Source organism: Trachinotus anak, unplaced genomic scaffold, assembly GCF_046630095.1.
Source record: "Trachinotus anak isolate AG129_WGS33_773 ecotype Australia unplaced genomic scaffold, CSIRO_AGI_Tana_v1 ptg000014l, whole genome shotgun sequence".
Lineage (NCBI taxonomy): Eukaryota > Metazoa > Chordata > Actinopteri > Carangiformes > Carangidae > Trachinotus > Trachinotus anak.
Genome location: NW_027273865.1, coordinates 15,843,140 through 15,858,621, shown reverse-complemented (window position 1 = coordinate 15,858,621; position 15,482 = coordinate 15,843,140). Strand labels below are relative to the sequence as shown.

The 15,482-nt window shown below is 40.1% G+C and overlaps 1 protein-coding gene across 2 annotated transcripts in view; it reads right to left on the bottom strand.

Annotated features, from left to right (window-relative positions):
- The window catches only part of grik4 (glutamate receptor, ionotropic, kainate 4), a 274,319-nt gene that overhangs the window by 91,579 nt on the left and 167,258 nt on the right, over positions 1-15,482 (bottom strand). The gene's annotated exons all lie outside the window — the stretch shown is intronic.

The window sequence follows — 15,482 nt, the reverse complement described above, 5'->3', positions numbered from 1 at the left end:
AAATCAATCTCCACATTACTAACAGCAAGTTGTCAGCCACATCAAAGTCGCTTGCCAGAACTCTTATCAGCAACCAACAGCTAGTATCAGTCACTCTGCTGGTCGATTAATCCCAAAAATAAAAACAGAAAAATCTTCCCTACATGTGTCTTCACAGGGCACAGCTTCAAAGACTCTATGAACCTAACAGCTGCATCACTTTCAGTTCAGCTGTGCAGGAAGAAACAGTGAGTCAATTTAGTGCCGAACTGGCAATTCTTACTGCTTGTTGATTGACTGTAATGGACAATGCCATTCTTTGTTTAGGTTTATGGTAATAATTAAAGCTGCTTTCCTGATCAATATTTTCATTTTAACAATGGATCAAATGACAATATGTAATATGAAAGGAGCCGTTTATAGGGACAAGCCCACGGAGTCCATTGTTTCTTTTCAGCTTTATCGACTAGTTTAGGTTTTTTTATCCCTTTGTTTTGGCTTTATGTCCCAAAACTCAACTGTTTTGATACGGTCTCAACACTTTTTATCAACTTTGTTTCCAGTTCAAAAGTTTTGATGAACACACAGTGCGCTATCTGCACAGCACAAAATGGCAGACAGACATAAACAGCAACTAGCTGGTTCACATAATGTAGCATTTTAGCTGCTCCTCGGGAGCTGGTGGGTCAAGATCAGAGCAAAAAAGAAAGTGAATATTGTACTTGCAATCATTAGGTCTTATATATAATAATAACTTTACAAAGTGATATGTCAGTGTGGTTTTTTACTGTTAATGTACATGCATGTGGCTGAGTTGAACGCTTTCAATCAGAATACACAGTCACCTCTCACAGGAAAGGGTTTAAGGGTTGTGCTTCGCTACATGTAAAAATGATTAAGCAGTCACACATTTCACCTTCAAGAGGTGAGACTGAATTATCTTGCAGAAACTATTAACTCCATTGCGTAGTTTAAACATATTCTTTTCACAAATTTTTATACATCAGAGATAGCATTTAATTCAAACAAGCTTTGAAAATACGAATCTACTTGGTTAGGGCACAGAAAATTATTATTAAAAGCAATGTAAATGCATTGTAGATCCTAGTAAGCAAGCTGTAACTTAAAATTAGATCTAAGTGTCTTTTAAAAGCATCTGCTCAGGGCTGCAGCACTTTTGGTGTGGGAGTGAAACTAATTACATCTGAAAATTGTGAAGGGAAGAAAATCTCAGGCAAACAATGAAGCCCAAGGTAACTGCTCTGTTTTTATTAATCTGGTAGCTACACTGTAAATAGAACTAAATACCATGCTGACTGCTGTGGAGTAAGACAGGCGTGTGTCAGGGGAATGACAGGCGGGTGAGGAGAGGGAGACAGCGTGGAAGTGAAAGACAGAAAAGGGGAGAGAACGAAGAGAGGGATAGAGCAACCGACAGTCTGACTGACGGCGCAAGAGAGCAATGAAGAGAACGACAGAGAGGCTGAGACAGGGGAAACAGAGTATAGGACGGGAAGAGGAGGAAACATAAACACGTCATAGATATAAACAAAGCGTGAGCAGCGGTGAAGGAGCTGCAATCAGTACTCATTAAATGGTGTCATTGAATGTAGCAGTGTGAGATTTGAGGCTGTTGTCAAAGGCAATCTGCCTCATGTTCTCCTCTTTATTGGTTCATTACTCAAGACATACACTTTCATGGGATTCAATAACAACATCAGCATTTAGCTTTGTTATTGTTTGGTCTCTGTGGGCTACAAATACATTCAAAGTTAAGGCAGACTATTGTGGTTCTCATTTATTATTTAGGAGGTGCAGTACTTACTAGGTAATAGAACAGGAAGTCATAAAAGTTGTTTATGCTGTATTCATTATGTCATGACTAGAGCCAAGTATTGGACTTACAATACTTTTTGGATGCCAACCGAAATGCAGAACCGTGAAAATGTTTTAGCCACAATGCTCAGACTCTTATCCATCATGCAGTACCATAAGGGACGCATCTGATCAGTCCCAAATTAATTCTGCAGCTCACACATACAGCTAGAGTCATCAAGACCTATCTTTAGAGATAAGAAAAAGAAGAAGATAAGAAGAGGTCCTGCAATAGATCAGCATCATGGAGTCTGAAGACAGTGAGAAAGCCTAAATCCACAGAACTGTGGCAAGTTCTGCAAGATGCACCTTTAAAAAGTACCTGTGTGGAAATGCACCTGATGTTATTTTAAAAGGCAAAGACTGGTCATACCAAATATTTATTTGATCTTGGTAGACCTTCAAATGATACCCATCCCTAGCAATGACGAGCCAAAAGAAGTCCTAACACAGTCAGTGTGGTACAGAGTTGTACCTTTTCCCACCAATGTGTACTCCATGACACATAAAGTGAGTCCACTCACTCTGCTTCAACGTGTGTGCTTGTTCGTATGTGTGTGTGTGTGTGTGTTTCCTGCAGTGTGACAGAACGGCTGGCAGGTCTGCAGACAGAGGTTTGACAGGCGTTTAATGAGGAAGCTCTCACAGGACACAGGCTTTGCACAAGTAACACACACATACACGTGCACTCTTGCACACACAGTGAGCAGTAGGGAAAAGAAGGCACCTTTATTTGGCAGCAAAAATACCTCAACCTTATCACAATGTGCATGTAATATACTTGCCTTAATTACACTGAGATTGCACTCTGAACTGCTCAGATTACCTATTAAAACAAAGAAAAAATGAACTAGCACATTTTCAAACTGCCAAGCCAGTGATACACTGTTGGGTGTTTGTTGGAAACAGCCAGGGGTTTTTCATTGCTTTGTACAAAGCTTACCAGTAGCTTCTGATAACCCCGCTTCGATGGAAAATTCAAGGTTACATTAGAGACGGGTAGTTTCAAATCTGACTGGGCATTAGAGAGAAGACCATTGCCCTGAGCTGAAGTGAGGGTGAAAGCTAATTTCCCTTCCGTCCGTCCAACAAGCTCTGGGTTGCCTCGGTTGTTGAGCTGACAAGTGCCCAAATCATTCTGCTACCTGTCTGCTGTGAAGCTAACAGGAGCCTGTTGGGAGGGCGTCCTAGTGAGGGGAGGTGATGAGGAGGTGGATGTGCAGTAGTGCCATATGGAGAGCAGAGACCTAATGAGCAACTACATCTGTTGGCTTGGACTCAGAGGGATGGCAGAACAAAACTCTCTTTAATAAAGTATTACTACCCTTTTATGGGTCTTGGAATGTGTCAGGCACGGCTGTACGAAAGTTAGCACTGGAGATGTTCATCAGTGATGTTTGAAGTGACTCATTTTCATTACCACATGTTGACCTGGCTATAAATTAGCATATAACACATTCTTGGCAGAAAGAACTAACTGCCCTTGAAAACACTTAGCAATGCAGCCAAGTGGGCAGCAGCCACTCAGTCTCACTGTGTGGAATACAAGGTTTACTGAAGAGAGACGGAGAACAGTTCATTTCCTGTTAAAAGAAGACAGAGCTAATCAGTATGGAGATCATCAGTTGTAGAAAACTGACCAACAGCAGAACAGAGAGCATGAAGTCTGGCTGGTTGTATCCATATTGCAAGCCAGAGAATTATGTTGGCCACTAAGCAGTGGAGAACAGATGCTGTTGGAGACATTGTCCATCAGTCAGCAAATGTGATGCCAAAGCTGGAACACCAGAATGGAGCTGGCAAAGATGGTGTTGCAGGGTGGCAGAAGATGGAGGAGGGCAGGTGGTGGTCTATTACAGCTACCTGATCCCTTTTTGAACCAAAAGGTTTATGGGGGATTTGGGAGACCAGCTGTTGGCATTCAAAAAGCAAATAAAAACCTTGAGAGAAAAGGAAGATGAAACACCAGAGTCAGGAGAGTCTGTGTGTCAACTCTGCCCGACCGTCAATCTCCATCCCCGATCGCCAGCTCATTCCAGTCTCAGCTCATGCAGCCAGATCTCTATTTGTGGTAGTAATGAGCCTGCATCAGGTCCCTGTGGTAATCTCAGAAGCAGACCAGTGATAAAGATGAAGTGGGCTGCGGATCCCATGGTGCCTTTTAGGAGAGTGGAACATTGACCACGAGATCTCTATCTCATTGATCAGCCAGTTCAGAGAGAAAAAAAGTTCCTTTCCTCCAGAGAGGCCTGTTCCTCACTCCACTGCCCTCTTTCAGAGCAAAATGTCTTTGTGAAAAAACGAAAGAAATGCTTTTAAACTCCCCTGTTGGCTCCCAGCTGTGTTGGTATTATTGTAAGCAGTGAGGATAAAAAAAAAGAAACCACTAATTTGATTTAGGGAGCTTTTTCAATTATCCTACCTGATAAAATGAAGTAACATTTACAAGTAAACATGGTTTTAAATGCCCAGTGTAAGTCTATCTGTGATTAGCAAGCATGGGAAAACATGTTTGTATTGCTGAATCCAAAATTTTCTATGGGGAGCTTTGATTGGAAAAGTGGTTTTTCTAATCTGACAGTGGGCTTAATCCAGTTCTGGGCATCTAGCCAAATGTTTGACTTACATCATCAAACAAAGCACTGCTCAACTTTACACAACAAAATTGGCAAACAGTTGGCCAACAAATCTTTGAGAAGCCGGCCTTTGAATATAACACAAACATGTTGATGGAGAGACAAAAGACTCAAATGTTCTTGGTGAGTTTCAGTTCACAGAGTGAAAACAGCAGTACATCAACTCAGTGAGCAGCTGGCAGAAAGCTGAGCAGTATCAGCTGGGTTGAGTACTGGCTCCTTCCTCACAAAACAAAAACACCATGACTTGACACAGCTGACTAAGACAAAACAAAAACAACATTGTAATAAGAAGCAGAGTCCCTTTTCATAGCCTTGATAACAACAATCAGCTTAATTGAAATCCATTTTGCTTGCTGCTCACCTGGGAGTCACTCTGTTTTTCCTGGCTTTCATCTCAGTGATCAAATCAAGAGACTGCTTCCTGATGACAAGATAGTGGATTTGGATATGCACATGACGGTTCTGCTGGTGAGGCCTTGACAAGGCAGATCAATGGTGTTGTGGGAAAAGGGTCAGCAGAGGTGCAGACGACAGCTGTGCTCCTCTAATTATGATCAGGCAGAGACAGAGGAAGCACCTGCGTTTTGTTTGCAAGCAGACTACACAGAGGAATCCTGTAGAGAGTGACATCCATGTTCTTTAAACAGATCTACCTACAGATTTGTGCGGTTGTATCCAAAAGCATAGACAAACCTTAGAGAAATAAATTAAGGTGCAATTATTCATCATTTAAATTGAATTACTAAATTACTAATTTCATTGCTGTGCTTACTGTAGCTTCAGCAGCTACAAGACCAAAGGCAAAGCACTTGTAGGTAAATTTTTTTTGCCTATATAAAATTGGACACATGTGCAATATGCTGTATATACTTTCATATTATTTACTGTAAAAGATCATGTAAATTTTTAACTAAGTGTTTCTGCAGGGCAGTTCCTATAACATACTTCAGCCCAATATTAGCTTAACACAGAAATATCAGTGTATGTCTGCAGTTAAGTAACAAGTAAATGCAGCACAGAAATGTCAGATATGTTTGAGGAAACTCAGAAATACTGCCCTCCTTTACATACATTGCAAAAATGTCCTGCACAGTATCAACAAAAAACTGTAAAAAATGTAAGGGGTCCTTATCAAAATGACCCACGGTATGCTAGCAACCCATTTCAGTTTACTATCCTCAACACAGTCAATGCACCCCATATATTCAATTATCAGATGGTGCACCAGCATAATTATCATAATAATATCTATTACACTGACACCATAGAGGATGTTGTAATTGCACTCAATGGAACAGCCTGTCATTAAGTAGCAGTAGAAGTTTATAAACTGCAGTTTGAGGCAAACAGTAAAGCTCTTTAGAAGTCCAAAAAGGGAAATAAAAGTGTGAGGGATGATGCAGCTCTACTTCTGAGACTTCTTCAGTTGAGCACCTGCCATTAAACCCATTTTACTTTCACTCCTGAGTCAAAGATTTAATTCCTAAGACTTTCCCAGACACACTGACTCAGACAGACAGACACCAATAAACAAAACTAAAATTGCAAAGAAAGTCTTTGTTGGATTTCTCTTCTTCTTTTTCTTGATGTGCATTTTAGAAACTCAAGAGGATAAGTTTGATAGTTTCTTTCATCAGATCTTGATGAATCCTAATAACGGTAATATAAGTCGAGTGGAGAGCCTAAAGCAAGTGAAATGGATGAAAACTTGCTGGAATGTGAATTGCATTCAGCTGTGGAGTGGCATGTGATATTGTATTCCATATAGTAAAGAAAAGATAATTTTGTTTGGTTTTTTTCTGAGTGAGGAATCTAAGGAATGCTAAGCTGTAGGTGTCTAAATGCAGAAATCTTATTGAGATTCAACAGGCACCTTAATCTTCCTGCACTGTGATGAATAAGTAAGCTGCAGCTTAACTTTTCAAATTCATACATACATCACAGTGATGTAGCCCTTCCCCCAGCTGGTCATACTGGACGGAGAAAAATGCAGCTGGAGCTCTGCTTAATCAGATCTGATTACTGCTTGTGACCAACAATATGTCACTTGCTGCCAAAACAACGTTGCATTTGGCTGAAGAGTGTTTGACTTTACATATAGTGATTTTAAAGGCCAATTACAGCAGAGAGATGAACCATAAGCTGACCCCCCAAGCGGAACAAGAGCAACACAGCAGAACTAATACCACTATGCACTCAGACACCGAGTCAGCGTGAGACTGATGGAGGGTGATTAGGGAGAGGCAGACAGAGAGGGAGCTGGCTTTTGAATACTATTTCAGCCTCTTTCTATTAGTTTTTGTAAAAAATGTTGAATCTTGACCTGGTAGTCATCTATAGATGATGTCTGAGGTAGAAGGGAAATGGCAGGAAAGAGACAGGTGGAGGAGGTGAGATGAGAAAATACAGAACAAGAGGAGACAGGAGAGAAAAAGTAAGAAAAAGGTGAGAATAAGGACAAGAGAGTGACTGGAGCTGAGGCCTGTGTAAGGGCAGTAATGGCAGACATTAGAGGAGGGATAAAGGCAGAAAGGCAGAGAGGTGAAAATTGGTCAAAACTATGGTCGGGTGAAAGGAAAGAAGAAAAATAAAGGAGAAATGGGGCAATGAGTAAGAGGAGAAGAGTGTAAATCAAAGCAGCAAAGGATAGAGGTGTTCACTGAATCTGTGTTAAGATCAGAGGTGGTCCATCAGGCCCTTCAGGGCCTTCTCTGCAGATCCTACCATTGTTAGGGGTGTCATTTTTAGTTAGTTAGTTTTAGTTAGTTTTTCAGTTACTGTCATAAACATAAACCCACTATTTGGAGCTGGAACTAGACGTGCTTGTCTCTGACTGTCCTGAGTCCTTGGTTGCAGGCTCTGCTCATAGAAAGTGTTCTTTGGGTTAGGATCAATATAGACTGACAACAAGATTAAAAAAATTGATTCGTGGTGATTGGGACACCACTAGGGCTTGCTAGTTAACAGGCACAAGGTGTTGTCATCCTTATTAACCAATAAGTGGAAGTACTCCCTCATGCCGTGGGGCACGTAATGCTGTCTAGCTAGCCTGCGACTGAGAAGAATGGCAGCTAACAATGAAACTGACATTGCTATGGATTCCATTTTCCAGGCAAAGTTTTCGAAAAATTAAACAAAGCAATATCTGGCACGGGAGAACAGAGAAGCTTGAAGGGCTAACTGGCAATAAACAGCTTTGTGAGGCACTTTACCAAAGCTAACTATGACCGCAACATCTAGCTAACAAGTCAGCCAACAGACACCAGAGCTCTGATTGACATCTAATGACTATGGGTCAGTTAACGACCTTTTGAGACACAAAAGTGGACTAGCACTGGATGAGCAGAGGAGGAGAGAGACAAGCGTGTACATGGGCAGGTCTTGTTGAAGCATAGGAGGAATTCTCAACTGCCCCATGAAGACCTGACAAAATCTAATCCCCACAGCTGGAAAATGTAATTTGCAGTATCTGATGCTACAAGCTAGCTACCTATGTAGTGTAGCTACACACTGAGGCAATGGAAAAAGGGTCTATTTTCATGGCAGCGCAAATGACCAATGCAAGCAACGCTCCGATTGTTTGGTATTTTCGTGACCTTGAAATTTGCCTTTTTTGTCTATGTGGTATTTTGGTGCCATGCACCGAGTGCCATTACTCAGGTAGGAGGAGAGGCACAATTAGGTGGGAGTTCATTTAAATGAAGCAGTGCAAAGCAAGTTGCAATGACAGAATAATGTTTTTTAGGGCTTCAGTACTAACCAGTAGAAGAGTTTAAATGGCCAAAATAATTGATGTATATTGTGTTTAAAGCACATCCTGCTATAAAGTAACCCCACACAACACTACACACATCAGACTCTCTGTTGTGACTTGGTATTCTGTTGTTTAAATGGGAGACTGCAGATATTAGTAGCAGGGACTTGATATTCTTTTGGCGGCCAATCTGCCCTGTGTATAATCGCCTCCTTTCTTTTTTTAGCAAAAGTACCATTTAATGTTTTATTCTTGAAATGCATTACAGTGCAAATGATGTTCACATTTTTATGGTGTGATGTTAGCATTTGTGATGTAAGATAGAGTAGAAATAAGACTAACCGCTGAACTGCGGTCATATGAATGACTTCATTAACATTTTTTATTATTTATTTCATTGTACAAGTTAAATAAAATCCCACACCATCTGCCTCTGGCTGCAGATTTGAGGTGCTGTGCCTTCAGATCGTGCCACTCTGCACCATCCAGACAACAAGATAATTTCCTGGAGAAGCCTCTTCCCAATTGTTGAGCTGTTGTTGTCATGCATTACTGTGATTGCGACAATTGTTTTCAAAGCAATCAGACCACTGATGCAACTGGCTAAGAGTGAATTTATCTAACAGCACAGCCCTTGATCTATATTCCCCTTCACTCAGCCTGTTTGCATTTTGCACTACTGAACCAAATTAACAGGTGTGCTTGAAGATGCCCATATAGTTGGTGCCCTCAGGACCTACTGCTCTGCACTCTACTCGGATCTTATGTCTTTCTATAATGTAGAATATTTGTTCATGATCAAGAAAGATGGAAAAGGCTGTTTAATCTTCTGTTTAGCAGAATGAATGAATACAGACATTTGCAGAACCGGCACTATACAAGAAACCTTATTGAAGGTCCACTTTCTGGCTTTGACCTGACCTTTCAATGACATTTCACGGTTGTTCAGTTGTCAGGTAAAGGACTCTGTTGTCATTAATTCATACACCACCACCTGCTAACAAATGATCTTAGACCTTTGTGATGACAACTTAGCATACTAAATCTACTAGTGAAGACTGTGAAATGCATAAAAGCTCTAGGAAAAACTACAAGACACTGAGTTAAAGTCAAGGATGAACTTTGTTTAAGCACTACACAGTTTAACAATGTCCTGCTCATCCACGCAGGCAGCTGTTTGCTTCACACATGTAGACATGAGCACCAGGCAGCATTATAGGATAATTCTGGTTATTTTAAACAGACTTACTTTATCTCATACTGTTGGAGATTGCATTGCCTCCAACAAATCAAAGGTGCTCTAAAGATGATTAAACTTTAAACACAATCATTGCTATGATTAAAGAGCATGAAATATATTATGCAGCGATGTGTAACAGTGTGTGAAATTTGTAACTAATGACTATCAACATATCAAAAATAAAAGAATTTAACCAATGACAGTCATTTATTAGTTAATAATTTTCATTACAATTTATAAATGCTATGTATATTACCATGGGAATTCGATATTAATGCATCAGCAATTATCAATATGGGTTTTATTTTTAAACTTAACTTAAACCTAAACCCTTAACTTAAACCCTTAAACCTATCTTGACTCTGATGCAGATTAGTCCACTCAATCAAACCATGCAGGGTTTTTCTACAATCCAAATGGTTATCACAATAAGAACAAACCATGGTCATTAAGGTAAAAAATAAACCCCTCCCCTTTGTGTATTACAGTGCAGGTACAACATTTGGATGATACTCGTACCCACATGTGTGACAGCAAAGCTGAGCAGAAGTTGGCTGTACACAAACAGGAGATGTGGTGTGCTGGCTTTGCTATGACCAAGTGTGGTGCAGAGTCTGGCAGGGAGATGGTCTAATGTGAGCATAGCTACCGTATAAACGGTCTCTGGCCAGAGAGGATTTGCTGGGTTGGCTAGCTGGCTTATCATGTCACAAAAAGCAATTCCACACCTTGTGTAGCACTGAGCTGCCGGACAACTCACCCATTTAAATCAGTTTGGACAGTCTTGCACACACTGAGCACAACACAGCAGGAAGAGTATCTGAACATGTAAATGGACAAATGAATGAACACACACTCAGAACTATGGCAACTATTCAGAGAATAAACTAGCTTATGGGAGCTCCACAATGATGACACAAATGAAGCACTGGACCTGCAAAACCTTTCTCTCCGAAAGCATGGACGAATTTTCAAATTCATTCAACATCCATTCATGAGCAATCAGCTGTGCCTCAGCTTCGTCTGTTCACTTTGTCTGTGGTCCTGTTAAACAATTGCTCCTGTCTAACCATGTGGAGGAATCCTACAGTTCATTTGACTACTAATAAAGTAATCTTGAGAAATATGTTTGACTCCAAACTATCTTGGAATTAAAAGAAGGAAGGATTCATTTTTACCGGGACTGAATTCGTTTTTCAGAATTAACTCAACGTGAGCAAAGCAGTGTATCACATGAGGCAGGAGAGAAAGAGGCAGAGACATGAAATGAGAAGAGTGAGGGTGAGAGAAAGACACAGAGAACCTGTAAAGCAAAAATAATCCAGTACTTGAACATCTGTGAATAAATGATACTCAAGTTGCAGCAATTTTCAGATTATTTAAAGCATTTTCTGGGTGGTTGTATAACAGTGAGTCAGAATTGTGTTTGTGAGTTTCTTTGTGTATGTGCCTGTGTGCGTTTGAAAGCACAAATCTCTCATTATTACCTATCTTCAGGGCTTGAGCTTTACCAGTGACCCCAAACCTCAATCCCGTGTACTTTTTGTTTGCCCAGCGGACCTCAGGTTCACCTCTAAATCAAACCTGAGCACCACCCAACCGAAATGCAGTAGTTTAATCCCTCTGTACTTCTACAACCAGATGGTTTTGCAAGCCCAAAGCAACCCCAGGACATCAGACATTACATTAATATTCATGACTACCTCTGACACATGTTTGAATCATAGAGGAATATGTTTCTCCTCTTTAGCAGACACAGGGATATTGCACATCATCCCTTATGGTAGAGGAGAGGTAGTTTAGTTAGTCAAAAAAGGCTGTAAGAACATTTAAACTGAGCTGAGGGTGGTGAAGGTCAGTGGAATAACAACTTAACTATTTGGACCTGAAAATTTGATCACTAACATTTATTCAGTTTAGTTTGAAAGCTTTCTGTAGCTAATGGCAAAATGATCTTAGTCTAAAGCTTTGTATGCAACTACAATAACAGTGCAACATGGGGAACGTAAATACAGTCTGGTGCAAATCTGAATGGGGAATGAAAAGTCCTTGAGTCTATTATTTCATATCTAAGTCACCACTTTCAAATAAGAATCAGATTTTTTATCCTTGAGATCCATGGGAAACAAAGCAACAACAAGAAAACAGCATTGCATGTTCCAGCTATTCTGGCTGGCTGCAGCAGCCAGCAGATAAGCACCTGTAAAGCAGCAGGAGCCTCTTATCCAAAACCCCAGTTAATGCTTCCCATTACTTGATATTAATCTGCCCTTGCTCTAAATCCTGACCCCAAGGTTTGCTTTGCACGCTGCATGAGATGGAAACAAACTACCAACATGATGCACACAATCAACCCCTCTGCAGTAGCTGCTTTTCTATTAGTCACTATTAGTGCGAAACCCAGATGGGCTCAGTCCCACTCCTTTGGCGGCCCAATGGAGGTTGCCTCGGGAGCAACAGTGGAACCCGGGGAGTGATTGATAGGGGTGGGTAGATGATGTGTTGATCACCTTGTGTGGTCTGTCAGCCACAATATTGCTGCCAGTGTCCCAGGCAACCAGCTGCTGGAGCTCCAGCATCTGTGGCCTTACACAGTAAGGGATCAGGTGGTCAGAGTCATGTGTGTGCAGGGGCAGGCATGGACACACACACACCCTTCTCTCCAGAACCCAAGGATCAGGGTGACCTGCTTTCATTTTTTGTAGGCTGAGTATCACAGACAAACACCACCTGTTGATATTAGTTAGGGATGTGACAATTATTCTATGCATTGCGCTACATTTTCATTTACATTTTATCACAGTTCACTCATAACAAATTATAAATTATTGACACGATGACTCCACATATTGTAGGTTTGATTAAACATGTGAATTATGTATTTGTTTATGCTTAGTTGTCATCTGCTATTGTAGGCCATCTAATATAGGAACCGATGGTTATATATATCTAAGAAAGACATCTACAGTTGCTCTATAAAACAAATGCAAAAATGCACAAGTGTTTTGCTCTTAAATATCCAAATCATGTGAAGGCTTTTTGGGGGGTCAGAAGATTGGATGTCTGGGTGAAAAGTTAATATTAGGCATGAATACCTGCTTGCATCTACCCATCTCCTGCTGAGCAGTCCTCATATGTGCGCTGCAGATTATCTGGCTGCCAAGTGTAGCTAGAATAAAGGTTTACATTTCCCAAAGGATAAAATACTGCAAGATTTGTTCTGCTCATCTCATCAAGAAAATCTTCACCATCTTGGTGAACTTTGGCTTCAGTTCAACCTTCTGACTCAGCAGGGAAGCATTTCCTTACTGTAAAACTACACACTGTGACGGACCTTTAATGTGCTCAGAACTGAAAAGATTTGAGTCAGTTTAGCCCTGTTCATGATCCTCTACTGTATGGTAATAATTGCAGAGGTTGTCTTTGCTCTCAATATTATCAGAAGTCCACGATTGGTAAAAAGAGAATTTCACTGCAAATAACCCATGATATCTCACCAAAGGTCATTAACCTTTAAGGCAATTGATGAAAATACTATATGATTAATATCTACTACCCAACTACTTTGCTTTGCATGGGCATGTTCTTAATTACACACTGCAGCACATGCTTTACATGCTGTATTATCTCCTGTACCTTATTGTTGGTAATGGGTCAGCTACAACAACCCACCACTAATATAAGGCTGTGCTGACAAAGTCCATTAGCCAGTCATCCCCTTCAGAGTGATCATCACATGCATAATGTGACCTTCTCTGCTAGACAGACAAAACACGCACACACACACACACACAAACACACACACACACACACACACACACACACACACACGAACACAACAGCAGCTGACTTTGCTGATTTGCACACCTCAAGCCTGAGATGTGGAACCTAATCAGTGAAATCCGCTGGTGTGGTGTTTGATTGGAATAAAACTCTTGGGCCTTGCTAGAATCCAGGGGAGGACCACTGAGTTCACACCATTGTTTTTAATACTGATCCTCAAGAACCACACTGCTAAAATTGCTGGTTTTCTGGTTTTCCAGCTGTGCAATCTAGGCATGGAGTTGTCTTTGATTTTATGACTAAAATAAAAAACCCGCAGCTGCATCCTGATGACCAAAAATGAGAGCCACTGTGCTTGATTATCCCATTAATTGTTGGACAACCTAAAAATAGTTATCAATGTATTTTATATAACACAGAATGAGGTAAGAGGATTCCCAAGAAAATATTTTTTTCCCCTGGGTGTATTAATCTTTTGTCTATTCTCACGACACCATTTTGTCCAGAAATATTATATGTGTGTTTTGATATCAAAATGCCTCATCTCTTCTTGTTAACTGACAATTTTTCATGACTCATCCTGCACTGGAGGTGGACACAAAATTGCATTGTGATTTTAAATTTTCAGGACATCTACATCAACCTCCTTTTTTTTTTATAAACGCTGCAAATCTACAAAACTAACATTACAAGTATTAACATATGCTGTTGGGTTGAATTATAAGATTTTTAACAACATTGCCAGCTTCACTACACGCTCTCTTCACCACCATCGGTTTTTTTTTCAATTGTGAATGTGAGCATAGTACATTTGAGGTACTTTTACTTTACTTGAATATTTCCATTTCACACTTTTTTATCTATTCCAAAATGCTAACAAACAGTAAAATACTACTTACAAATTTATGAGTAATCCAGTATGTTGTTGGTTATTTTATTGAAGTAATGACTAAAAAAGGTTAAATGCAGTCTTTAACAAAACATGGATTAGAATTGAAGAAGTACAGAGATAGAGTTGCATAGCTCTATCAAATCCACCTAGTGCAGCTGGGAGAGGAGTCACCAAAGGTGATATGTGGATGTAGCATTTAATTGGACATGCATATCAAAATGTTTCTGTGAAGCTGTCATATGTGGGAAGACACTGTATATTTTCCCCTGGCAATGTAATAACTCAATACTACTGTAGTAGGACTGAATTATTAGTTGTTAACTGTAGCAGTACCAAGACATGGTGGAAGTTACTGCTTAATGCTATAGAAGGAAAAGACAAAGATTATTTCAGTATGATGACAGCAGATTTTATGAATCCTACATTCTGGTCATGATTATTGCCCGACATACACAAGTACCATAAGAAGGGATACAAAGAGATTAAATCTGAGACAGTGTGGGGATTTTGTGAATCATTTGGGCTAGTATGAGCCCCTTTGAGTATTTTATGACTGTACTGTATGTATCAGTTAACAACTCAAAAATGGCACTTTTCACTTTATGGGGTCTTTAATATTCATACAATGGTATTATCACAGTCAGTTTTTCAAAGCAGTCTGCCCCGCCAGTCAATGCCACCAGAGATTTTTAACAGCAGGGATTCCTGGTCTATCTAACTCTGTAACAGAATGATGTCTCATTAGAAAGACAGGCTGTACTGAACCAGCGGACATTATAGAGAAAGGGATAGTAATGGGATGTCTTTTAATAGTCATACTGATCAAATTCATGCGGTTAAAAAGGCAGCTTCTCTGTGGACTAAATCCAATTATGGCGGGGAGCACACCAGAACACACAAATGAAAACCAAGTGACTGATGAAGTGAAAGAAAGCTGACGTAGTTTTTAAAATGTGTCGTTAGCATAGAGTAGATAATATAGACACTATTAATAATCCAAACAGTTCTCTATAAATAGAGTAAAAAAGAAAAAAAATCAATTCCAGTAAAAGCAAGTGTGGCAGTAAAGCCATCACAGATAATCTGTGAATATATGTTTCTTTTCTTATTTATAATTGATTTTGATCTAGTTTATGCTTTTGTATAATTCAAAGGCGCTCTGTCTCTCGACATCAGACAGCAAAGCACACCATGTCAAGGTTCAGACAAGCCAATTAGCATCCAACTGGGACTGGTTTGCATGCAGTCAAGCTGCATGCAAAGCTTTAAATCCACTCAGTAATCTTTAAATAAAAACATGTTTTTCTTCATTGTTCAGAA